The sequence below is a fragment of the Barbatula barbatula genome (assembly GCF_947034865.1).
Source record: "Barbatula barbatula genome assembly, chromosome: 7".
In the NCBI taxonomy this organism is placed as follows: domain Eukaryota; kingdom Metazoa; phylum Chordata; class Actinopteri; order Cypriniformes; family Nemacheilidae; genus Barbatula; species Barbatula barbatula.
Genome location: NC_136770.1, coordinates 5,238,104 through 5,265,704, shown reverse-complemented (window position 1 = coordinate 5,265,704; position 27,601 = coordinate 5,238,104). Strand labels below are relative to the sequence as shown.

The following is a 27,601-nucleotide window of genomic DNA, read 5'->3' as shown; positions in this document are numbered from 1 at the left end:
CGAGTGTTTAATATCATTACGTGTTTACATGTATCATGTAAACACAAACTTTTATTCTTTTAATCGTTTTTTATCGTGTTTAATCGTTTGACGGCCCTAAGCGAAGGATTATTTAAAAAAAGAAATAGTATTATGTATAAATGAATAAAATGAACTATAAATATTGTAAATATTAATATTAATTTTAGATTTTTTTATAATAGTCCCTATGGTCGCACATCAGTCGATTTCTTATATTGATTTCTTACTGTATATAATGTTCATTTTTTATTGAACATGTTCCGTATTTGTGTTTTCTTTGTACGCTCTTTCTGAATTAATATTATTTGTAAATATAACACAGTTCCGGACAAATAATCGCCACATCAAAATACACACAACAATCCAGCGTATACTGTTATTCCACAAGCCGTAACCGCAGTCACAAACACATTTCCATCCACAGCCTCTATTTCTGCTTTCATCAGCCGGTAATAACATGCGGCTCAGGGGTCCTGCGGGCGTCTGCTGTGATCTTTCGGGGGCTGGAGGTCTTCAGACCCTGAGCTCGCTGTCCCTTTAGCCCGAACCTTCACTGCTGACAGGGTTCATGTTTATTTCATCTGGTGTCTGCGCCGTCTCGATTCTCGGCAGCCTCGTGTGTCATTAACGCAGGAGAGAGGACCCTGCAGTGGCGCAGCTAATGAATTCCACTGCGGCTCGGCTCTCCTCACCTCGTTACCCCGGCTCAGGGTGTCAAATTAAAACTGCTGGAGAAGAGAGAGAGCGTGTGGGTGGGTGCCGAGGCGCTGTGGCTTCGACATTGTGGTCAATAATCAAGAGCGTGTGGTTGCTAGGCTGGAAATTGTGGTCGTGTTTGAAGGAAGCCGTCAGATTGATGGTGTTGGCGGGTTGGAGATGTTGATTGTTCCACACAACTAATGATTTCTGTGCTGAGATGAGATTCGGGGATGGTTATCGGGGCCATCGGATTGAGTCGTTCAGGAAGGGGAATTCACTGAACAGACACTTTTGTTTGTGGTATTTCATTTGCTAACCACAAAGTTTAAATGGGTAAAGATGGGATAACGCGCAGTTTCTGCAAATCTCATATTGGATACGCCGTATCTTCGAAGAGTATTTAGTTTGATCTTTAATTTATATAAGAGAGATACAGCTGTACGATATCGTGGCATTATCCCTTATTATGCACATATCGATGACGATTGTCACGAAACGGGGATGCGGACTCATAAGAAACTTTCCGAAACAAGTTGGAGTGTGGGGGGAACAGAAACACTACATCCTACTCGTTTTTTAACAAGTTGACCATGTTAAGCATGAGAAGCCAGCACGTTCAACAGTATAAAGAAGTCAGAATGCATGACATACAGTAGCATGTTATCCCACCTTTAACGCACTGAGTTACACTTTTTAGAGCGAACAAGTTTTTCTGTGTTGTGGTATAAACCTGGTATGCAGAAAGCAAGTGTTCTATACAAGCTCCTTCATAAACGTTTTGATGGGTTTTTGTATTTAAAGAGGTCATACACGGCTTAAACACTATTTTCGTTTTGTTTTAGATGTAATGCAATGTCTATACTAGATTTAAGGTTCAAAAACACTGTATATTACACATAAACACGCAGATTTTTTACAAATCTCATCGCTCTGAAAACCGAGGTGTGCTATGATTGGCCGGTTATTCAGTGCGTAGTGATTTGTCAAATACTGCAAGCTGGTGACGGAAATGTACCATATTTTTATATGCACCATATCTTACCATATTTGGAACATTAGGTTCCAAAGCAATTGTACTGACAGGTACGCCCACCTTACTTGGGTATACATTTGGGTGGTCTTAATGTAGAACTGATGTAGATTTGTGGGGTTTCCGATTTTGTTGTGACACTTACATTTTTGCAATTCTACGTGTCTAATAAATGCATGGGCAAAGACACAGAAAAACACATTCGCGCCATATGACCCCTTTAAGAAACGAAGGTCTAGTAAAACCTAGGATTTGTACATAAAAAAGATATGAAAGAAGCAAAAGTAGATTCAAAATTTCTTTAAATGTAACCATCGTATTTATAAAATCTAAAGGTCGTAATTAGTTGCTGCGTTTTGGGAATTTCAAGAGAGCGAGCGTGCATTAACCTGGGTTGACAATAGGAGGGCCTTTGAAAATGACTGACTCCCCGAGCAAGCAGTGCGCTTTGTTTATCTTGACATGAGAAAATGTGCTGATTGTTGAATCTTGCTGATTACATGTTCTTTTATCATGTAAGTGTATTTACATATCGGTTTATAGATTAGGTTTGTCTAACTATTGTCAAAAAAGAGGTTGATAAGTCTCTTTGTAGACAAGTGTAATGTATAGGTCATTTGTCTGTTTTTGATGAAATATTTAGTGTTTAGCTTGTGGTGCTGTCAATTGGTGATTCAGTTGTCATGGAAGAAGTGTTAAGGTGTGAGTGTTATTGAGTTATACAGTATGGTTTCATTTCAATTTAGCACATTTTGCTTCTGCAGAACCTAGTCTCTATAAAACTTGATCAGCCTGAAACACTGTTTGGATTATATATACACTGTGAGTGTTGATTTGACCTTTTTTAACACTGGCAATTGTACTGTGTTTAAATTAGCTTTTAGAAGGATAACTGCAATGTGTAAAAGTGAAGACTTCGCTTTGAAAGCAAGTTATTTGATAATGATCTGAAGATCATTGCATTTGTTTAGTTTTACATCAGGTCCAGTTAAACTGCAACCAGGGCAAATAGAAATCTGAATAGTACTGGCATAAACATTTCATACTGTCGATTCCTGCCAGCTCTGTTATGTGTCTCCCTAGTCCCTAGAATGAAGCATAAATATTCGCTGTATCTCTTTCTCAATATCGCTCTCTTAGACAACACTGGCAGATGGGAAAGGGTGTCAATCAATTCATCAGAGCTATGTCTCCTCTGGGAGTGTGTTTTTCTGTGTGTGTGTGTGTCCAGACATGCTAAGGGGGGCAGGGCATTAAGATCTAGAGAGACCACTGTGTTACACAAGAGAAACATTACTTTAGCCAACAATATAGGTTGTAAGGCAACAAGACACCTTTTGTGGATCTTCTTGTCTACAGATGCTTAATGCTATAATATTGCAATTTCGGAAGGTCATGTTTATATTCATGATATCCCACAATCCTGTGCGTTTTTAGGTTGTTTTATTAAAGGTTTCTTCGCAACTTAAACAACTCAACTCAAATTTATGTATATAGCACTTTTAACCATTTTTATTGTTGCACAGTAACGATGGAAAGATTTTCTTTATGCATACATTAATAACAAATTCTTCCTTGGATTTACACACATCGTATCACATTGCATCAAGGTAGGACGTACAGTATGGCAATATTGCCATACTGTACGTCCTACTTTGATGCATCCTGCCTTTGTTTGCTAAAAAACTAATAAATGCTGAACATCAATTAACAGTATCTTAATGTCTTTGAATACCACAGATTTGCATATTAAGAGAGATTAGCTGGATACGAAGCGTATTATATTTTAATTAAGGAATTATTGAAAAGTAATGGGAATGTGATTTGGAACTATGTGGCAAAATATGGAGAAGTGGCGTCCTGTCGGGGGTCTTCCTGAAAACAAATGAAACAAACGTTTGGCCTTCTTTAGTCTATTGAAGTACTCTTATGGCATGTGCGAGAGTGGCATGGCGGCTCAGAAGCGTTAAGACACGGAACACTGGTTGTGTTGGCAATTATGGTAATGGGATGCTATTAGGCCATGATTCCCTATGAGTGATCTGGGAGAGGGGAGCCCCGGCACTGAAAACGATAACAGAGCACGTGCTTCTCCTTAATACGGCTCCAGCAAGATCATTTGCATAATGAACCTCTCCAAGTATTGAGGGGTGTGGCCTAAACCTGCTGTTTGGTGAGGAATTCCAGTATACACCTTTGCTCATAGATTTATCTTCTATAGGGTGGGAGATAGGATCCGAAGATATTATCTAAAAATATAAATATAGTATTAAAAAATGCTTACTGCAGCTTTAAAGCTTTGTGAGTTTCCTGCTGGTCATGGTGTCCTTATGTAAACTAAAGCTGACAAATATCGGTTTCAGATATTACATTTCTTTATTAATTGCCAGTGCAGCGTAACATCTTGATTTATAAAGCTTCCTCCCTCTCTCAGTATCGATGTTTTATTCCTGTTAGCTGTGCCGTGTGTTTAGGTGTGAAGGCCCGTCACCTCCACACCACTTTCAGTGGATGTGATCGGAACGCTGTGAACTCTTAGAGGGAGATATTTAACACTCCGGCCCCCCTCCGGCTCTCCATCTCTCTCTCCTCTTTTTTCATTCGGCCTTAATGAGAAATCCTCCTAATTATTTCAGTGGCTGTATAGGGGCTGAAACAGGAGCTGTAGGGACGTGACTGTGTTGCTGATGAACGTTCCCGATCAATAATTTAGGTCTGAGCGGTAATGACAGTGCTGGTAGAACACGGCACATCTGAGTCAGAGGTTACACCAGCGTCAGTACCTGTTTTTATTCGAGGGAATATAGTCAAGGTTATTTTCCACGTAATGTTGCGTAGCCTAGACTACCTGAGTAAAAGTAAAATCTTCATAAAGTCGGGTTTTGATTATAGCCCACAGCAGATGCATTAGATATATATTTTATTTTTTTGAGGTCAAAATGTACCTTTAATATGAACGTGAAATCACAATTCTTAATCTTTTATCCAAAATAATAACTTTTGACAGTATTCCATGTTGGCTGATGTCATGAAGCCAACTCCCAGTTTTAAGCCCCTCCCACCAACTGGCTCCATTGTAGTACACGCCCCCGTAAAATAATTTACTACAGATGCAAAAAATATCTATATTTTTTGTTGTTGCGTTATATTGTTGCGTTTAAAGGTTTTCAAGTTTACGTGAAGTTTTAGCAGACGCCCATGTGATCTAAAGCAGTCTTTTCCCTCTCTCTCCGGAGGCATCCATCTTAAAGCTACTACCCCTCAGACAGGTCTTGCCTGTAGCCTTTCACTCAATTATTAAAGTCTGTTTCCTTCAATCTTTCTGTCTGAGACTCTTTCTATGCAGGAGAGGGACCGAATGTACTCAAACCCCCTTCAGCTCTTCTGACTGCACTCAAATCAAGGGCAGACCAAAGACAATCCTAAAAGGAAGTCAAAACTGCAGGATGGAAAAGTGGACGACCTGTAACTGCAGCTATCGAACCGTGGTTTTAGTAGATCCAGCTTTGTATTGGTTGGAAATATGGATATGGATTTAATATTCCAGATGTTCCCTCTTCTTCAAACAGAATGATATATTGGGAGTTGAGCAAGGAGTTTTCTGTCACTGCGTGTGTGTTTGCTACAGAAGAACATGGGAAATGCGATTGTGTGTCATTTGAGGGATTCATTTGTTTCTTATGTGCTCTTTGATTGATGTGGGGGGTCTTGAGTTTTTCCTCTTATTAAAACCAAATGCCGTGGTTTGAAACATTTGGTATTGAGTTGACTGCGTTACAGACGCGCATCAGACATGCCTGTCGTTTCCGCATTTCAGGTCTTGGAGGTTGAAAGAAAATCGTCGCAAACGAAATCGGAAACATTTTACATTCCCTGACACAACAATTTACCATGGTAGCCATAGTTCCTGTCAAAATAGTTTCTCGCTGAGATGAAGGATGTCGAGAAACGTGGAGAAAAGAACATGATTTTAAAAGTCTTGTTGATTTGGAAGCTCTCATATGAGGTTTCATTTCATGCTTAAAAAACTTACTTTACTTTTTGATCCAATTTTTTAATTGGGCATAACATATTTCTGGTCTGTCTGTTTTTCATGTTGTTTTGTTTATTTATATTTTCTGTCATTGGCTCAGCACACAAATTGTGTCTTGCCTCATGCATATGAATTAGGCTGTGTGACATTTGCCGATTTGTCAACTAAAACATTTTCTTTAAAAAAAACGAAAATTATATCAAAATTGCAGTATTTATCATTTGTTATTATGAATTAATAATTATCATAATCTATTTTATTTTTATTGTATATTTATTTTATTTTATCTTTTTATATTTATTTCATTATTTCATTAGTTATTATGAACTTTATTAATGCATTAAAGTCGTAGAAAATCAATCTCTTATCTCCTTTATCTTTTAGTATTATAGTTAGAATGTCATTTAGTTTTTAGATGGCATTGGGTAGTGTGTTTTGGGAAGTCTTTAAGGAACAATAGATGATGAAACCGACCTATCATTTTCACATTTGATGTTAAGATATTTCAACTTGTTTAAATATTGAGTAGTGTTAAAAACCAAGCAGTTGTTGCTCTTTGATTTTGACCTGATGATGCCATGATTCATCTGACAGATCGTAATGTTCGGTCACTGAATTAAAGTAGATGTTGCAATGCTCAACATGCTGTCAATATTCTGTCAGTCTGTAAGCGGGAGACAGTGAAAGGATCTCAGTCAGCTCCACGTCTGATATCTGTACACACGATCATTGACAGAGAGACATATGAGACTAACACATAGACATCTGCTGTTAATCAATGCACAGTGACTTCATTAAATACTTGTTGTCATCACAGAGTAATTTGACAGTTTTTCATAGGTCCCTCGTCCAGACATCTGCGATGATTTTCCACACTGTGGCTGTCGGACTGTCTCAGGTCTTTAACTCCAAAAGGCTCCTGACAGCGACTGGAATCATCATAGTTTGGGAACGTGAATTGTGGCTCACAGAGAACACAAGATCTTCCGTTGATTTATTTCAGAATCACTAGTGAACATCCAGATTATAAATCACGTATATTAAGAGACCTTTTTGGCGTAATGAATATAAAGCCTATTTTAAGGCCAAAAAGTTGCAAATCTGTAACGTTTGCCTCTTTATCGCCATCTCGGTTTAAAACATAAAATTGCAGTTTCTTTGCACACTTTTCTTCATACATGTTAAAGTAATGATATCAAACTCAGTTCAAATTATAAATCATTATTATGTACTGATCTGAAGTCTCACATTATTCCAGCGCTTCATTATTTGTGCCATAGTACAGTATGTCTTATTTGGGATAGAAGAAGCCTGCTGTGATTAAACCTGTTACACTGTGAGATTGTTTTCACATAATTTATATGTGCCAAATGGCTAATTGTCTTTAAATAATTACATCACAGTTTGAGCTCCGCGTCGGAGTGCTTGTGAGATGCTCGTGGTGATAATGAGAGCGATGCAAACGGTGTCGAAGCAAAACTGTCCTGTAAATGGACAGCAGGACAGAAATTTCTAGCGGAGAAATAGGCAAACTCTATTCCGTCTGTTATGTGCGGGTCACTGGTCAGAATTGTAAAAGCAGAACCAGCCCCTTGAGATGGATAATCACGACAATAAAGGCATCAATTACTCCTAGGACGACCATTTGAAAGCGCGTTTTATCGTAGAGTCAAGAAGAAAAGACTTTATTGGCGCGTTTAAAGGGACAGAGCATTGGGCCTTGTCCACTTTATAGCCCCGGGGTGACATCTTAAACTTTATAGAAGACTCTCAAACAGAGGGACGTAAATAATCATAAATTCTTCATAGGTTTTTCTTTTTGCGCAATGATGGGTTAAACGTCCACTTGTTACATGCTTAAATCAATACGGTTAAAGATCTTGCTTTTCATGTTTCACGTGTACTTTCCATATAGCACTTTACCAGCTCATAACACACGAAGGCCGAATGGTATAGGTGTGTTTTTGTTGCTGGTGAGGTTCGGTTGAACGTGAGTGCAGTCTGGGAGGTAAAGCCGTGCAGGGGAAAGCAAACCAGGAAGTCAATAACGCTTGAATGTTTTATGAAGGCTGAGATATTCACATCACACACCGACTGGCGGGAACAGCCGACAGAGGAGAGGAGCGAGATGTTTTTCTTTTAACCCTGGACTCATTAACGCTGAGCTGTAGTTCTGCGCTCACCTATCAGAGCCTCTCTCCGTCTCCATTCCTCATCATTACACAAGAGTGCGAACAGACTTCAGCGTACGCTTTGAGCTCTATGAAATAATTCGCTTTTGCTCGAACAGACCATATAGCACAGCACATGCTACAACATTGAAACCTTTTAAATCCAGGCGAAATGTTAGAATAAATGTCAAATGGGTTTGAAATCAGGCTGGCCGGTGTTCAGGTTTTTAGGTGAGATCGTGTGAGAGAGCCAGGTGGGGATGAGACGTACGGCTGAAGGTATTAAAGAAAAACAGCCTGTTGTCTCATTTTTATTTATTGCCTCTTTTTCATCCTCATCCCATTTGAAAAGTAATGAAATGAGTGCAGAAATAAACACAAACTCTCTCAATGCTAAAAATCTACTTTTTTGTTGTTTTAGAACATGTTCATCACTAACAAAAAGTGTAAATGTAAAACAAGTCTTCTTCTGGCCGCGGTTGTGGTGGTTCTCTTCACAATAAAGTGCTGAAGGACTGTTGGCACCTTTCAGTTCTGGCTTGTGTTTCTTCTGTTCTGTCTAGAGCCAGCGGTCTTTTCCCCACTCGTGTCATTAATCTAGAGGGAAAAGCCATTTTTAACATCACCGTTGAAGCTCGCAGAACAGAACGCTGTAGGAATCTAGCACAGGAGGACCAAGGTCACCTCACCGCTGCTCAAAGACGTCTTATCAGAGCTCCCTGGAGTCAAAACACACACCTTGATGTTGAAACTGATGCTGGTGACAACAAACATGAACTAACACAAGTGGTGGTATGATCAAAATGTTATCACGATATGATACTTGAGATACTTGTCTATAGTTGTTTTAGTTTTTTTCCACAGGATTATCCAAAGGTGGGCAGTTCTGACAGATTCATATTATTTAACATTTAAAGGCTAATTCACATCTATTCAACAAATGGCAACAAATATTAACAGCCTTATTGATCTTATAACAAAGAGCTTACTTGAAATCTCAGTGTATGATGGTGTTTGTAGGATCTTTGCTAAAAAAATGGAAAGTCTGTCATCGTTTACACTTCTTGTCATTTCAAACCAGTATGAGAAGATGTTTTGAAGAACGTTGGTGACCAAACAACATTGACCCCCATTGACTTCCATTATATGGACACAAATCCACCGAGACATTTCTCAAAATATCTTTTCTGTACTGCAGAAGAAAGACACGTACACGTTTTGTATAACATGATGGGGACTAAATGATAACCGAATTTACGTTTTTGTGTGAACTACTCCTTTAAGGTTGCCTGTTAACTTGCCTGTCGCATTGAGCTCAAACCCTCAAAATGATGCAAACTAAATAAAAAATAAATAAATCACAATGGTTAGTTCTTGCCTGATGATCCATTCTGTTTGGATGAGGCCACATAAAATGATTTAAATTTTAACACACGCGCAGTACTCAGGTGAACTGCATTTGTTTACTTCTCTGTCTATGGATGCCACTTGCTTTCATTTTGACAGAAACGCTGTCTGTGGATGTTTAGCTTGATACTGATTATCTAGCGCGTTTGAGCGTCACTTTAAAGCGTTCGTGTTTATGTGTGTGTGTATGTCAAGCTTCTTTCACCATATTCCTCGATCACGGCTCTTTGTCTCCATTAACCACATTTTCTGCGCTGTGGTGGAGGGCTCATCTCATTTGCCATGCTGATCAGCACAAACAAGCAACAAAAGCCGCAGAATGAGATGGGACCGGAAGAATGAGCCATTGAGGCAGGCAGAATAAATGCCGGGCCCTTTGAGTGCTGCCAGAACCACAGATCCGTTTCTCAGAGGTGCAGACTCGTGCCAGCCCGGGAGAAAAACAAACGCTCGAGAGAATGAGGTGTGTTTTGATGGCATGTCTTTTATTTTAGTGCTGAATAAACCGATTCATTCCTGTTGGCACAGGATGCCCCGTGCATGCGTGTGATTATGTATGTGCGTCCGTCCATCCGGAGGTCGAGATCTTCGGTGTGTGTGGCCCGTATGTTTGGGTGCTGATAGAGTGTGGATTTGTGTGTTTGGGTGGCAGATAACAGGCTGTTTATAACCTTGGCAAAGTGTTGAGCTCTAATCTGGTGGAGGCATATTTCTTCTCAGCGGACGATAAGACACTGCTAGTGACTTTATCACACTCGCTGATACTGTAGAGCAGCCACGCACACACACACACACACACACACACACACAATGCACGCTGTTCGGATGCTTTATTTTTAGAAAGCTAGCTCTGCACCCTTTCATTCCCCTGGTATGAGCAATCAATTTCTACATCTGCCTTTCCAGGCTTCATGGGGACAATGCGACAAACCCAAAGGCCCCGATGCCGTCATTAAAATGTTTATTCCCAGACGCTTTTGTTTTTATGGAAATCAAGTGACGTTTAAAGGGAAATGCCTTTTAGTGTCTGTCTGTGGTGCGAATGTTTTGAGGGATTTGGAAAATATGTACATGTTGATGTTTATGTCAAAGACGAAAATTGAACAGTGATGCTTTTAGTGTTGAGGGAGCTACTTTAAATCTGTAGCTTGCTACAAGATACTCATACTCATACAAGCTACTCAATATATTAAGCTTAAATCAAATATGGCACCTTTACATGTTTGTCGTGTCATTCCAATGGCATTCACATGGTTCTTTACACCTAATTTTTTATAAACAGTATTGCTGAAGACATGATATTGGATCATGTTGTTAAAGGGATTGTAAAATTCCTTCATTCTTTATACACACGTATGTCAGAACACAGAAGATATTTGGAGGATCCTTGGTAACCAAACAACATTGACCTCCAATGACTTCCATTGTGTGGACACAAAATCACTCAGGCATTTCTCTAAATATCTTCTTTTGTGTTTTGTCATAAACAGGTTTTGGAATGACACGAGTGTTTTGAACTCGGAGACTTTTAATTAAAAAAATTACTTGAATTAGCAATTGGGTTCTTCTTTACAACTACCACCTGTGAAAACATTATTTATGCATGTCCTATTGTTAAAAGGCATGCAGCAGATTCAGACTGATGGTCCGGAGACCTTGACCGCTTTAAGTTTAAAGGCCGCCCTAGAGGCCATTTTGACTGACAGGTCAAGCAACCAATCACGTTTCATTTCATGCCGAAAACGTGTTTTAATGGGTTATGCATACAACCTTGCATACTTTTAAGAAATCAGTGTTCAGTTGATTGTGAATAATGTTCATTGACACCAAAATAAATTGGACAGCTTTCATCATAGATCAACTTAATGTTGTTTTCAGGTGTATGTTTAAGAACGTGACGCACAACCTTTAGCCCAAAAAAGCTAGGCAGTAGGGAACCGTGACGTTTGAGCCTTGGCCCTTTGCGCACGCGCAACCCTAACACACACACTTACCACAGTTAAGTATTTTACCTTACTGTGCTTTCCTTTAGAAGTGCGCAAACATCATTATACCATCGCACTTACCACATGATACATTTACAATGCTACTCCAGCCTTGAAACGCAACAGGCCGAACAGCACTGCAAGAGAGTTATCACCAAAATAACACGCAATACCAATACAAATCATTATTACACATATGCATTATGATCTGCGTGCCGAGTATATGTGCTCTTCAACGGAATAATGGACCACATGACAGACACTGCCTGCCAGTCGGATCATAAATCCAACAGGCTAAAGTACACAAAACCAGTTTAAAAAGCGACACCTCACAAGCGGCAAAGAATGCCGGTGCTACACTAGCAGACAGTAAACAGAGATTCACCAGCGAATAAAGTACGATTATAATAAATCTAAACATTAAACGGTTAACGGTGAACTTAACGTATGGAACTGACCTTAATAAATTTACACTATATGCACTATATGTTCAATTTAAGACCGACCACAGTCAAAATCACTCGTCTCAAATAAAGCTTAGCAACATAAACATATGTGCAGCTATCAGAATGAATTGAGGCACAGCGGCCTGAAAAATAATAAATAAATAACAATTTGATGATCAAATGACTTTATAACAAAGTCTTCCTCGTGTTTTTTCCCGAGACCCGATAAAGTTCATCCACGTGCTGTTTTGAATGATGTTTTCCGCATTTCTTTTTCAAGTTTGGTGGCTGGCGGACCAACTTTAGGTGCTTCTTCCGCTGTGTCCGTGTTTGTTGCTATAGAATGTTCTCTGCTGTAACGTTCTGTCTCATTCTGATGTTAACCGTTGCCTCATCTTACTATGATGACGCTTCGACTATAAATTGCTGTCTTCTCTGAGAAAGGCTAAATTGTCACCCCCCCTATAAATCAACTCAAAGATGCTCCATCTCCCAATAAAACACTGTTTTACACTCATTTCCCTAGCACATCATGCTCACTCTTTCTTTGGAAGAATCTGTGCTTTGGAAAAATTGCTCTCCGATCATTCAAGTGCGCGGTGCACTTAAGGCTAAACACAGGTCTTGAGCATTAGCATAAGATTATTCCAGAGGCTGTCAGACTGGAGGAGCACACGCTCTCAGCACGCGGCTGCTCATCTTCTACCAGCCCTTTCTTATATAGTTTTTTTCCGCTTTAACACAACGGGTGAATCCAAACAGGGTTTTTTTGCATTCAGAATTCTTTATTTTTTATCCACAGTGTCTTCTCTCCATTATTTCAGCTGTACTGTCAGTTTTTCCAGGAACTTTCCTCTCCTTCAGCGCAGACGCTGTATTGCCTTTTTACAAACATCACACGGTTCTGTTGAAGGAGAACAACACGATGGAACACGATGATTGACTAGAACAACAGTATACGTGCATGCATAGAGAGGCATCCATGTGTGTGTGTATTTATATATATATAAATATATATATATGAAATGCAAAGATACACATTCTGCCAGTGCCTGCTGCTACTTCATAAATTAGAATTACGTATTCACAGAGCGCAGAGAGAGAGAGTCTCATGAGGGCCACAGCATCTAGGTCAGAGTGATTTTATCATTCAGCCGGTAGCTGCAGAACGCGGGAGGAATTCTTCAGAGACAGCTGGAGTCGGTTACTTCAGAACGCGGTAAAGTTTCTCAGAATAATACAAAAGCATCTCGGGATGTTATTAGCACGCTGCAGCTCGATGGAATTAATCATAGACAAAGCCATGTGGACGCTTTAATTCGAGATGCATTTTGGGGGTCGAGGGCTGAAAAGTTTTGGGTTCTCAAACTTGGGCCCGTGGCCTCAGGGTGGATCCAGGAGGGCCACAGATTTGGGGCATTTTATAAAATATAGAAATTTATCATAGATCATTCAAATGTCAGAACCGCCAACCAAAACAATCGATGATACCGCATTGTATAACTGAATATTTTTTTGGTTTAATGAATTTTAAGATTTTAAGTCTTTATTTGGGGGGGCCACAAATTGTACTCTACACAAAGTGGCCCTTACAACGAGTTTGAGGACAACTGCTTTAGACAGGTTCGTACAGGTATGCAATTGTAGATTAGGGCTTGATTTTGTCCTTGAATATTTTATTAGATTGTTAGAAATCAAACGGCGGTTTATTAGGTAGTTAGAAGTCCCGCCCTAAGGCCGAGACATACGTCATGTGGAAAGAGATTTGGGGAGGGGAAGTTTACGAGGGCACATAAATACATAATTTATAATATACAATTTAATATTTATTTCACGTTGACTGTAACTCTTAATAAGTGATTCACTCACCTTTGTTTTACTTTTTTAAAATATGTTCTGTGGATTTTCCCACCAGAAAGATCAATAACTGAAACACAAACTTACTTAATACTATGAATATAACAGTTAGATTACAAACCCAAAGACAATGTTTTCGTCTGTTAGTTTTGTTATTTTTTGTCCTTTTGAAAACCAGATTGCACTACCATATGTGGAATACCATGTAATCTATATATTTCATACATTTCCTGTTTTGTTTTATTTTTTCCTGCTCTGCAACATAACAATTGTGAAAACCTCTATAGAAATAAATGGAGATTTGCCTTGTGAATTTTAGGCTCTATCAGTGTAATACAATGTATTTCATAACGGTAAAAATCCATTATGTGACTTTTTTAATTCCCCACCATGGGACAAAGGCAGGTGAGTATGTGTGTGTGCGTTTTGGCTGCAGATGATAAATTGAAGGGGATCTGGTCCATCATCTCAAGCCCATGAATAGTAATGCATGACCCCCCCCCAAATGTCTCCGGTCGGGGCGCATGGGAATATTTCTCTCCAGACCCCAGACAGCACAGGCCCTGGGGACAACTCCATCAGGAGGACTTTAGCACATGGATGCAAGACCAAGATAAGGAGGAGTTGGACACAAATGGCCAAGACATTCATTATGTGGGCACTATCTGGGTCACAGAGCACATGCAAATATAGGTCACAGGGAACTCCTTTTGTCAATCAAGACACGAGAAATGAAAGGCTGAGCTGGACTGAAAGATCACACCCGCTCGACTGGATCACAGGTCGTCAGAGAGCCGATGAATAGAATATTAGAAGACCCTACGCTGAGTGAGCCAGGGGTTAAAGGTCTCGAGTCAAAGAGGACACCTTGAGCAAATTAAAACCACTGAGTGAAAGTCATTAACAGGTTTATTTTGAGAGTTGGAGTGAAGTGATAGTTTGGTCAAGGTTAGATTTGTATAGGTAGATGTTAAAGAGCGCCACCCCTGGAGTCTATCATATTCTGCTCTATAGATATGACTCTGGACCTTCGATGTCAGTCAATGGGATTTTTTTCTGACCTAGCAACCACCTTGAACACCCTGGCAACGGAATAGTAACATATTAAAGGTCAACTCACCTTAGCAACTGCCTCCACAGTAAAATGTGGTACTACGCCATTTGTTACGTTAGGAAGCTGTTTCTGTTTGATTTGACACTTAAAGGTCCAGTGTATGAAATTTAGCGGCATCTAGCGGTGATGTTGCAAATTGCAACCTCCTTTTCGAAGCACTACGGTGGCTGACACAGGACTAAAATTGTCGTCACGTTTTCACTTGTTTGACGAAAGAGATAACCTATTTACAAAACGTGCTCTGTAGAGCAGTTTGTCTGCTTAGGGCTACTGTAGAAAGAACATGATGAATTCCATGTAAGGGGACCCGCGGTGTATGTCGATAGAAATAGCTCATTCTAAGGTAGTAAAAACATAACGCTTCATTATGTAAGGTCTTTATACACCTCTGAAGACATAGTTGTGTATATTATATTGAATTTCTGTCAATAGATCCTCCAAAAAAGTACAAATTGGACCTTTAAAATATGACTTCCATTGCTTCCAACTAGTGCAGTTCTGATAATTTAGTCATATAAAATGTAATAAAATCAATACATTTAGATCACACGGGAGCACATTTTATAAGGTTTTATGAGGTGACGCGTACAATCTTAGTTTGGTATAGTATAGACGGTTTCATCTTAACCACATAAACAAACGTTACTGCGTATGCGTAGTTTATGATCCCAACTGAACTTCCGGTTCACATTCACAAACGATAGAGTGCCTGTAGATTATTTCTGATAACAATCAAAAGAAACCAAGAAACGTTACTTGTTTAAACTTGTCTCTCCAATATTTTGAATTTAGACTGCGATAGATACCAAACTCAACCGCTAGATGTCAATGTACCATACGGTTTGTTTAAATGCGACCGAAGTACAGGACCCATTCAAAAAAAAATTATTTAATCAAATGAACATACAAAAAAAATTTACAAATCGTTTATTTAATACAATTTAATACGCGCCCACATCCGATGAAATGGTCAATTGTTTTTTTTTTTCAGAATGTAAAGTATTTGTATCAAGTTGTGTACGTTTTTGCATCATGATTCTTGTTCGGCTACATTAAGAAAGTGCTTGTTTGTTCTGTTGTATTTCTGGTCATTTTGAAGTCTTGATGCTCATGTGCTGCGATTTGCGCGTTAATGGAAGGTGACATGTTGTGATGTGTTGCGTTACGTGTCTCTGAATGGCAGAAAGAAAGAAGATCCTGCACAAAATAACCCGCACGGAGGACCCGCGGGAATCCATACTGTTGGTTTCTCATTCGGTCTCTTTCCGCAGCTGTGAAACTCATCTCAGAGACAGTATCAGACAAACAGAAGAAGCTTTACCAGCAAACACAAAGAAAACTAAATTTATGTTCCTTAAAATATGAGCAACAGTACTACAATGCAAGTGACAGTGTGCTGTTATCTCAGTGCAGCTCCCACTGCACTTCTGTAAAGAATATAAAATGGGTTTTACGTTTTTAGATTTCCTGCTGCAGTGTGGACTTGTGTTTTTGCAGTTTTCTGTCGGTCATGTGGATATTTATGGCTTATGACTTAGAGATTTTGTTTTATTTTGTTTTCTCAAAGGCAGTAATTAAACAGCTTGAGCTCATGTGGGCCGCATGGAACACATTTGTTCTTGATTTCTTTTCTACAGACGTTTTTTGTAGAAGTGATGTTAAATCAAAATGGATGTCTCCAAAGACAATCCAGAACTTGATATTTGGTTGTGTTTTAGAAAGTCTGATTGTTTGAGCGATTTTTGAAAGACTTTCAAAACGATTACACAAATCCCAAACAAAGATAATTATGCTTTTGAATAACTATAGATTTTGTATTATCTGGCAACTGTAAGCGATCTACATGCTACTTTCTAAAACTGTGCTTTGTTGATGTCTGAGGTTTTACTTTCAAAGCAATTAATGCAACAATTTTCATCATTGGTGAAATCTCACTGAACTCGGATGACATCATATGAAGATTGCCTGCCTGGTTTGAGGAGGAATGCTTTAGACGTTTCTCCATCTCTATGCCCATGTCAAGAATTTAAATCCTGTGAATGTTGTGTTAGAGAAGGGCCACGGTCGTCCCACAAGCCTCGTGTGATGTTTTAATGAGAAGTTGAAACTCGTATCGCTGAGCGCTCGGCTGCGTTTCCTTAAACTGCCAAGTAAGAGCCCCATTAATAATGCAGCTCATTAAAGTGTGTAATTAATCGGGTGCCGTGTAACGAAAAGGAGAGGGGGGGACGCAGAGGGAGACGCAGCGCTCCCCGCAGAGAGAGAGACTGCAGCACGCCACACGCCTCCGACTGATGCATTATTTATGTGCCAGAAGAGAAGCCGACTCAAATGAAATGAGATAGATTTGCTCAGACTCAGTCAGTGCTGGCATGACCCGAGACTTCTGCCGGCATTCCTACCAATCCGTGAGTGCGGAGGGCAAAATGTGTGTGTGTTCTTTACAAGACCTGTTATGCAGTCTCTGTGTTGGACTGGAAAGGTCACAGCCTTGGCTGGTGAGATGGTGAGAGGTTATTCGTGAGTTGTAAAATCCCAGCAGTTGAATTTGAGGTATCGGTTGCCAGTACCTCAAAAACACTCATGAATTGTATTATTACAAAGAAAGTTTATATTTTAAGGTTTGGACCATTGGAATACAAGTTAAAGCTCTTGAGTCTTCATTTCTTAAAAACGGTTAAAACACAGTCCAAACTAACTTCTATTTCACATACATTTCATTTGAAAAAGTTGTGAATGCATTTTCATCTCGAATTGTAAACCTAGTTTCCTCTTAACGCTACTTGTTCTCTTTAAAACCGTACACATGCACTTAGGGAAATCATTTTACACAGTCACAAGCTTGTGTGACAGTGAGAGCAGTGCATTATGGGTAACAAGGTCTCGCTTTATGAACACCTAAGCCCCCCCAACCGTGCCACAGTTTGTGCACACCTCCCCAGAGCTGCTCTTCACCCCTCCACCGCTTCACATGCGCTGCTGTAATTTACTGCGACTTGGCTAATCAGAGTAATTATGGCTTAATTACGGTTAATCACTTTTACATAAACTCGTTGGCTGAGAGAACGATGCTGTATGAAATGTGGCATTCGCTCGCAGAGAGCGCGTGATAGAGAGAGACGGGGAGTGTGGGGGAGAAAAAGAGAGAGTGATTACATGAGAGCGAGTGAGATACTGTTTTTTGAGTGAGATACCCTCAAATTGTGCAGTTTCGCACATTCTTCGAAATATCTTCTTCCTTTAAGTATACTTTAGTCTCAACTCATGTATACAACGTGTTGCAGGTCAGTTCTGTCATAGCAGCTACATGCAAATTCATCACATCAGGTTAAATGACATTTTAAGAACTCATTGCTACCTTGAGTTATGATGTTTGCTACAACCACAGTAATATTGTGTATGAAGACCAAATGTTTGCATATTGGCCAAGAATTAAAATCTACACATTTGTTTAAAGTACGTTTCGGACCTCAATAGCTATGAATTGACAACCGCTCAATTTTCTTGAAGTAGTAGAGCTTTTACAGTAAAAAGCACAGCACAAAAGCGCAGTGTTTGCTGTTTGAATAAATATTCCCATGTTATACTGTGCTATAAAGAATTTTTTATTTACTGTCTCTGTTTGAGACTTGCAATGTTTTTGTACAACCAATAACATGTCAACTAATTTTATATACTGTTGCCTCCTTCATTTATAAATAGATACAATTTATTTAGCAAATGGTTTGTAAGTAGCTTTTTAGGTAGCTGCTTGTTCTAGTGAATCTACTTTAAATGATGAGTAACTTGTAGCTTGTAGTAGACAATACCGTATACGAATTTATAAAAAAAATAGTAAAAATAGTACTATAACTTCTGATCTATATTAATAATTGAACTGATGCGTAAAACATTTTTTTTGCTATGAGATGTGTGTTGACAAACCAATTCTTTATATGCTTTGCTCAAGTTAAGTTTTATGGTGGTGAACTCACAAAGTTAAGTTACGGTATCTTTATTTCAATTTTTAAGGGTTACCAGTGCAAGTCCATGTGGATAACAGACACATTATTGTGGTCTGATAGAGTTGTGCATCAGTGATCCATGCAGGACAGGTGATGCGTCAGTAATGAAAGGACAGAAAATGCGTTCTGCTCCGTCTGACCGCACCAGTGACCCCGCCCCCTCACACACACTGATGATGTCATTGGTCACTCTGCCCTTTGTGGGTCTTTTGGATTCGGACGTGTCATTGGCATCCCGGAGGATTGACTGTAATAAAAAGCTGCGGGGCAGGTTTTAATGACACGCTTGTCTCTGGCTGTTCTGCCCCTCTGGGGTGCAGTTGGTGGGGGGGCTGAGAAATGGACTCGTGATGCAGTCATACAACTCAGATTTATATTTCATTCCACGCTCAGCAGAGCTGACCTTATATTTAATCTTACATCAGAGATGTTCGTTTTTTTAATCATCTTTTAGTTTAGATATATAATTTTAATACTTCCAATCGGTTACTGGGTGGCTAGTTTACATCCAATTTGAGCATGTGCAATGCATCATGGGATGATTTGAAGTTAACTCTTTTGTCTGTTTCAGATGTCTTTATTGGAAGGTTCACTTTATGACCCATTGGAGAATAATAGAAAATGAAATGAATGAATTAATTAATTATATTTTATTGAACAAATTATATTATATACAGTAATTACATGTAATTTCCAATGTGCCTGAGAAGCTCGCTAAGTTGGACTTTGAGGGAACTTGAAAACGTGTTTGTGCTGCATAACCAGCCACCCCCCAGCTTAAGTCATACATGTACAGTAAAACCCATCCTTGATTAGATCCAGCTCATATATCACATATATTTAATAGATCTAGAGAAATATGCGCGGCCCGAGGCTAAGGATGCATTCAAATGAGCAACACTATTTGCCTAATGAATTACTTTTCTCTCTCTCCATCTTGATGTCTATCTGTCTCTATCTCTCATTCCAGCTCCAACTATGTCATTACCAGCTACCCCCAGGCCTGGCCGGCCTTTAATGATTATAATTACCATTATTAGACTCGACTCTGGAGGCGCCTGTACGGGCCAAACGCAGAGACGCGTCTCGTACTGGTCCACTGGGCTGGGAGCTACTGGTCTCGGGCTGTAGCGATGGTTCTTTGCAGGACAGAAACACACACACAAAGCTCCTGTCAGCTCTGTTTAAGCAGACTGTCATACCTGCACATGTACGCCGGGGCTTATTCTTTTAATTGACTTTCTAATTTGTGATTTGATTCGGTTTTTAATTGATTAATTTTGCTCGTGGCACCTTTTCATGCATTTTTCTTTTTTAATGAGCTTGAAATGTCACCGTTTATTGTAATATTTTGTGCATTAAATATCACAAATCATCAATAAATCCTGTCACTCACTAATAATAACTTAACATTTGTAGGACAAGGTTGTTCATACGCTTTCAAAATACAGTATCATTGTTGAATACTGTCACGTCACGGTGGTACAGCCATGGTACTTTTTGTACTTTACCAGTCTGTTTGCGATATTATTCAGCTGATATTTGTCCATTTAGAGATTTTCACTTGTAAATGTATAGTAAAGGTCGGTGGTCCTCAAACTGGGGGCCAAAGATGGATCCAGGGGGATGCATAAACATCAGAAAAATAAGCCCACCAACCAAAATGATTTATGTTTTTGGTTTCATAAAAATTTAAAGTTTATGATTCTTATGAAGTCTTTGGGGGCGCAAAGCAATGCACCCTACACAAAGGGGGCCTTACAACGAAAACATTTGAGAACTGCTTGTATAGATAGCCTTGTCAATAGATCTTTTTAAAGAATACTCATATTTATTTTGCACATTGGCTTTGATCTGTAAAAAATCTACTAATTTACATCATTCCCATTCCAAGTGTCCAGAGTTTTGACGAAGACTGAAAATGGGGGGACCAAGGATTAAATTCAAGGGGGTCCTGTCCACCTGAGTCTCCAAACACTGATTTTCTTATACACGTGGCATTTAGAAACATAAATGATGTCACCAACTAGGGTCTCCCAGTGAATATGGCCCATTTCCACTCTTAGTTGTGACAGAGGTGGTCTGGTTAAACAGATAGATTACTGTCCTGTTGGTGTCTTTGTCGTTCCACTCGTGACTGTATAATGAATAATGTTGCCTTTGAATTAGCATGAAGCTGTCGTCTGGACTCTGAGCTTGCGTTCTGACAGGACCACCACTAAACACACCCGCGTCAACCCACCCTGATTTATCAAGCGCTGCAGCCGCACTTGACTGTGCCACTGAATCACCAGCGCAAACAAACAGGGCCAGAGCTGTCAGCGTAAATCTGAGCCCACGGCTTCAGCGCAGCCCGACCAGCATGGGTTAATTATGCATCTGAACACCGTGTCTGTGTTTGCGCTAAAGAAGTGTGGCTCTGTATGTCATGTATTTTGATGGTAAGATTTTCGTAGTCCAGTTTTGTGTCAGTGTTGATTGTAGACGCAACAATTATTTTTACAATTTAAAAGAATATGGACATTCAAGTACAAATGTTAGTGCCTTTTTATCAGCCCATTTTTTTTGGTTACAATTTGCTTAGTAAAGTATTTTGGTTTGCTGTTTGTTTGTGACTGTAGCCATTAATTTTTCATCTACATCAGGGTGTGATACATTTGTTGTTTTTAGCATAAAACTTAAAAGATTGGCCTATAACTGACCAAGCCAGTGAACAATAATAGAGCAACTCTGCATGCTTGTGTGTCTGTATGTGTCGGTTTGCTCAAGACTGACAGGGAAACTAAACATAATTCGTTCAACAACAGCATCTCACTTCTATCAGAGTATCACCATGACGACCAGCCATGCCAACCGCCTCTGACACAACGGCATCAATTCGCAGAGGATTACACGTTGTTCCGACTATTGACAGTCGCGTGTTATTTGCGGCTAATCAGATGGGTAAAAATGTGAACTGCAGGGCAGGTTTTGTCCTCCTGTTCATTATTTTGGGAGGAAATTGATCTTGCTGTCAAAGCATTGACATTGATATGGATGTAATCTTGTTGCATTTTTTTTCTTGCGATTTGACAAAAAATGGAGAAAGTGGTGTATTAACACTTCTAAATATTGTGCCAAAAATTGGCTCGTTTCATTGCATATAATGGCACATCATGGCCTTGTTTTTCTTTTAAAAGCTTATTTTATATATTTTTGCAGATATTGGTTTTTATTTTACACTTTTTTTCTAGTTCAGTTCTTTAGATCCTTTTTTTTTGGTTACCTACTCATTTAGAGAGGTAAGATGGGGGTCAGCTGTGGCCTAGTGGTTGGAGCGTTGGGCTTGTGATCAGAAGTTGGCTGGTTCAAATCTCAGTGCCAGCAGGTCATGACTGAAGGGCCCTTGAGCAAGACACCTTACCCCTGATTGCTCTGCAGTAATGTGTCACTGTAGAAAACTACTTGTAAGTCGCTTTGGATAAAAGCGTCTGCCAAAATGAGTAAATGTAAAATGTAAGATGCTTTGACACAGTCTGGACAAACCGCCATTTTTGTCTCCTGCTTGTTCAATTAAGACTGGTCGCAGTCCGAGGGTTCAGCTAGAGCGATCACGGCCTCCTTTTATAGAAGTTCAATTAATATTTCAGTATCTGTGGGAGCCCTGGCGCAGGCAGACCCGCTCGGATGTTCGCTTAATGGAAAATGCAGAGGACTAGAATACTAACCATCCGACAGTACACAGCTACACCGGAGGAAAAGACAAACACGACTTCTGGCGAGCAGCCACCTCGGGAAGAGGTGCATAAATCCTGCATGCGCCATTCCACCAATAACACAGACTCTTCCAGAACGCTTTCTCGGAAACTAAACGAATCGCCTCCGATAAACAAGCCGACAGAGCAAATAATCCATTGTCCGTTCTGCCCGTGGCCTTGGGTTTTTATTAAATATTGATTCGATTTGTAAAAGGCCACACGCTGGGAGATCGAGCAAATGTCGCGAACTCCGTTTTTTGTTTTGTTTGTGTTCTAACAATCTGTTGAGTAGATCTGATGTTTTGGGTTAGCGGCTAAAGTTAAAAGCATCCGGTCGTCCCTGACCTCCTTGCACAGCAACCCTGATTTATTTGCAAATATCGTTGTAGTTGTGCATGTGGGAAATAACTGCAGACGGCTGACAAAACAAGGCTGAGCAGAGTAAATCTTCTATAATGCCAAGTAAATGTCTGAGATGTTTGAAGCAGGTCAATCAAAATCAAATCATGATTCACCAACTCCAGATGGAGTTCTGGTCGCCTGGCAACAGCTGTCCAGCATCCTGTCAGACTATCAATGCAAATGCCATATCGCAGCTTCGTAAAGAGCTAAATAAACTATAGCAAAGATTTCATCGTGACAAGCAGACAGTCCAGAAACAGGAATAAAGTATGCGTCCAGAAGTTACAAATGAGCGCCAAGTTTGCTATATTTTAACCTTAATCGAAAGGCCAAAAAAACTGTAAATGAAAAATGCCGAGAAAAATACTTCATAGTCCAGATATGGTGCTGAGCGCTATTCCAGCAGCAAACCAGCATTAAAATGCCTGCAGGTGATTCTTTTCATATTAAAGAGAAAACAACGTTAACAAGGATAGGGAAAGCTTTCCTCCCTCAGCTGTCTCCCAGATATCTCTTCAGCGTTGGCCTGCTAGAAGGAACCACGCAATTTCAACACAGGAAAATATTAGCAGGAATCAATTAGCCTGCCATTACGGAGTAAAGTGGCCTTCAGTGATTCGTGTAATTATGACCCACAGCAAAACGCAGGAACCTTTCTCATCATTCTGCGTAATTGTATTTATTTAGAATAATCCATTCAGTGCTTTTAATTATGTGCTTTAGTTTACGAGGGGGATGAATAAATCATCATTTGTCAGGTGTATTTCCTTGCATTGCATGCACTTTGTCCGTGTGCTTTTAGTGTCTTTAGCCAGGGCATCAGTTTCAAAATGAATGCATTAAAAATAAATATTATTTATAATAATAATTAGTTTAAATGTTTATACATTGAAAAATATATTTTTATTTTATAACCCTGCGGATGGTAAAGTGTGCATGTCAATTTTCTACTAATATCTGATGAGTTTGGTTCCAACTCTTGAAAAAATCATGTTTTTTTATTGTGCATTACAGTTAATATCAATCATACTGCAGTTGGTTTGTTTTGATTTAAGCAATAAAATAGGCAATAGAACACCACAAAAACGTGATAACATGATGTTTGAATTTTTTTCTTGTTTTGGAACCAAATCCTTCATCTTTCCTGTCCATGAGACTAACAAAAAGATGACTTCAAAGCTGCAGTCCGTAACTTTTCGAGTAAGACGATAAATCATCAGTATATAAGTCATTTTATAATACATCTTATAATATCAACGTTTATCTTATAATAAGGTTTTGCAAGTTGACTCAGGTTTGATTTAGCTTGATGTCAATTTTGTGTTTTAAACAAAGATGGCGGTAAAGAGGCAAAAGTTACAAATTGCAGCTTTAAAGGTCCAGTTTGTGAAATTTGGAACACTAGCAAGTCAAAGTAAAAACTGTCGGCGCTTTTTCTTGCTTTGTGTATGTGACCAATGATAACAGCGGAGGCTGAATGGTGCAACCCTGATGACATCACAGCATCACATGTTGTACCAGCTAGCACTTTTGGCTTAAAGCGAGAAGCTGTCACGTATTCTCGCGAGCACGTGCTGAACTATAAACAACATCACGATGCCAGATCCGTTGGAGCATGCTTGTAAATCTAACTTAAGATTTTATTGTACTTGAAGTATTGTTCAAAATGACCTCATCAAAATGCTATGACTCTCAGTAAAGGTTTTCATGGTTGCACGTACAGATTATTTGTTCTCGAGCCATTTTTTCCCCTTTCAATCGCGTGTATCATATTGCGTTTGGCTTTTTCGTTCTGGGCCCTTCGCTGGCCAAACAGCTTTTCTTTTAAAACAGACTGATGGTCGAGGCGCTTGTAGCCAAGTTAAATAAACACCCGCGGATGCGAAGCAGGATTTGGCAGAGGGGGAGCGTATCGCTCTGTGAACGGGGGAATTTTTATGTTCCATTATGCTTGACAGTCTAGACGTTTTATAACTTTGGATGGAATTCCGTTGGCCTTGAGTTTCTGCCGATGTCTCCCTTGAGCTCGCAGTCGACGTTTCTGCTTCATCTAAAACGTGTGGCAGTTGCATTTATTTAGCGCTACAGTTTTGATTCCTTCACAGTATCTGACTATTGAGTATTTGAAAAAGTGAAGCAATTTTCATTTGTCATTGCTGTGGTTTTACAAATATGAATCAAATCTCTTGAATTCAGTGTAACCAAGATCTTTATTAAAAAGGATGACTTATGTGCCACTTTACATGCTTGAACGTTCTCACACACTCACTGAAATGATTTCGGTCTTCTCTCTGTGGTTTGTTTTAGTTTCATGTTTTAATGAGCCGTGGATCATGACTCTGCTGTTTATGAGCTGTTAACAACCAGCAGTGATAGACCGAACTTTTACTGTGTCTTTACTTAAGGAAAACAGCTCATTTTCTTGTTTTATTTGTGCCACTGTAATAATTAGATTTTTAGTACGGGTGTTTGCTAAAGTAAGTATGACTATTACTGTTGCGCAATCTTGGAAATGTTAGCCGTTTCTGGACATCAGAATTTCAGAGGTTTGGAGTTGGATTCTTTTGATTTGGTGCAGCAAGCAACCACCCAGAAAACTGCTGAAACCAACTTTTTTATGTTAATGTTAGTTTTTAATATGTTTTTAATATTGTTTGAGACAAACCACATCACACAGTTAGTTTACCGAGTGGATCAGGTAGACTCATTATGTGTGGAGGCGGGGAATCATTTGCATATGCATAAAACCATTTAAGTTAAGTTACATATAAACTATTTTCGATTATGTGTAAGACTACAGGGGAACTTCAACTGAAAATACATAACAACTCAAATAAAAAATGTAATAAAGCAATAAAATTATACTTATATTTATGTTTATAATATATATTTTATTATAAGTAATAAAATGACAAAAGAACATAATAGAATTGCTAAAAAAATAAGAAATTAACAGAAAAAAAATAAAATATATAAAAATAAAATCTAATCCAAAATCTTATTTAAAACACAACAACACTGTAGTAACCTTCATGCTTCAGGTTCATGTCCTATACATTTGTTCATCATTACATTTTTTGCAATATATGTCATTTAACTTCAATAGGATAATTTATTTACATTTCACTTATACAATACATGACTCACTTATAACCGCTGTGCCTTTAGGACTTATACATAAACACACTCTTCAGATACTTTTTCTTTGGACACTCAAAAATGTGACGGTTAATCCATGTCATCTGCTTCCGCTGTGAGTTTTCCCCATCTGAAGCCGGAGCACCGTTTCGGTTCAGATGAAATGTGTTCGCTAATGAAACAGTATGTTTCTCTCGCGCAGATTTGCGCAGTCTAGCTCCTGGAGGCTTGAACCCTTGACCTTTCCTCCTCGCCAACAGTCTGTGCATTTGCATTTCGACTTAAAGAGGAGGTCAGAGTCACACCCCCCCAAACGCTTTCCCGCTGGCCATACAGCAGGACCCTTTCTCACCGCTGCGGCATCCAAACCGGGCGTCAGTGGTCTGAGGTTAATGCACCAGTGCACGGCTTTGTCCCTGGATTAATGAAGAGTTTTCTTTCAGTCCCAGACAGTGTGGCCCATAATCACAGCGGATGACCATCCAATCACAACCTAACCTGAAAGTTGGTTTTTGCTCATGTGTCACAAGGAAATGAAAATGACTGAGTCTCCCTCTGACTTGTTAAATGGGCCAGACGTTAGATGACAGAACAGAATGTCACTTATTATTAAAGCGGTTGGAAAATCGAAGTAGTCGGATCATGTGAGATACAGAAGTGATTTAAGAATAAATTCATGAATTTGAGTTAAGTTTGAATTTGGAGGGGAAGGATGCAGAATTGTTTTCTGAATGTAGTACAATTTAATGAACTTCATATTAATTTAACTGTTATAAAAGCAGTATTTCATAGTGTCATTATTTTTCAGTACTACCCACAAACATTATATGTATTTGAAGTCATTAATTACATTTTATTAAAAAAATTAATTAAGTTACGTTTAATAACTGTACTATATAGTAATTATATTTATACTAATAAATACTAATGTTACCATTACTATTATTCCTCTTAATTCTTCCTATTTATTTTATTAGAGTATATTACTGCCAGATTTTTTATAATATTTTTTATAATCAATAGAAACATTGTGTGATGCTGTTTGGCCAAATTCAATTCTTTTTTGTTATAAGCATGCATGTTATAAAGTCAGAATAAATAACTCAAAAATAGTGAATAAGTCCTTTAAATTACAATTCATGTAAATTAAAGTATTCAATTTACAACACTAAATTACTGCCATTGCTATTCAAATTCCTGATCAACATACTGTAGGTCAATGTCAATTTAGCGGAAATTCACATTTATCAACTGAAGGCAAACCATGTCTTAAATCCTTAATTATTATCAAGTTCAACCCTGCTAGGTAGAGATGAAAGAACAGATTTTAGCATGCGTGTGCTTTCATGTGTTTTCTACATGTTTGTATGTGTAAGCATGTAAAAATGCATGATGCATTGACGTATTAAAGATCAAAGCTGTCCTCTAATGTAAAATATAAACTCTAAGGCCCTCTGGTGTCAAACCAGCAGATCGCAGGAGATGGAGAGTTACAGCCACAGATCCACTCCACTGAGTGGGGTCACTCCTGATATGAATTAAATTACGTTTTTAATT

At 39.0% G+C, this 27,601-nt stretch overlaps 1 protein-coding gene across 2 annotated transcripts in view; it reads left to right on the top strand.

Moving 5' to 3' along the window:
• pbx1b (pre-B-cell leukemia homeobox 1b) overlaps window positions 1-27,601 on the top strand; it is a 53,651-nt gene that overhangs the window by 14,774 nt on the left and 11,276 nt on the right. The window lies entirely within an intron of this gene.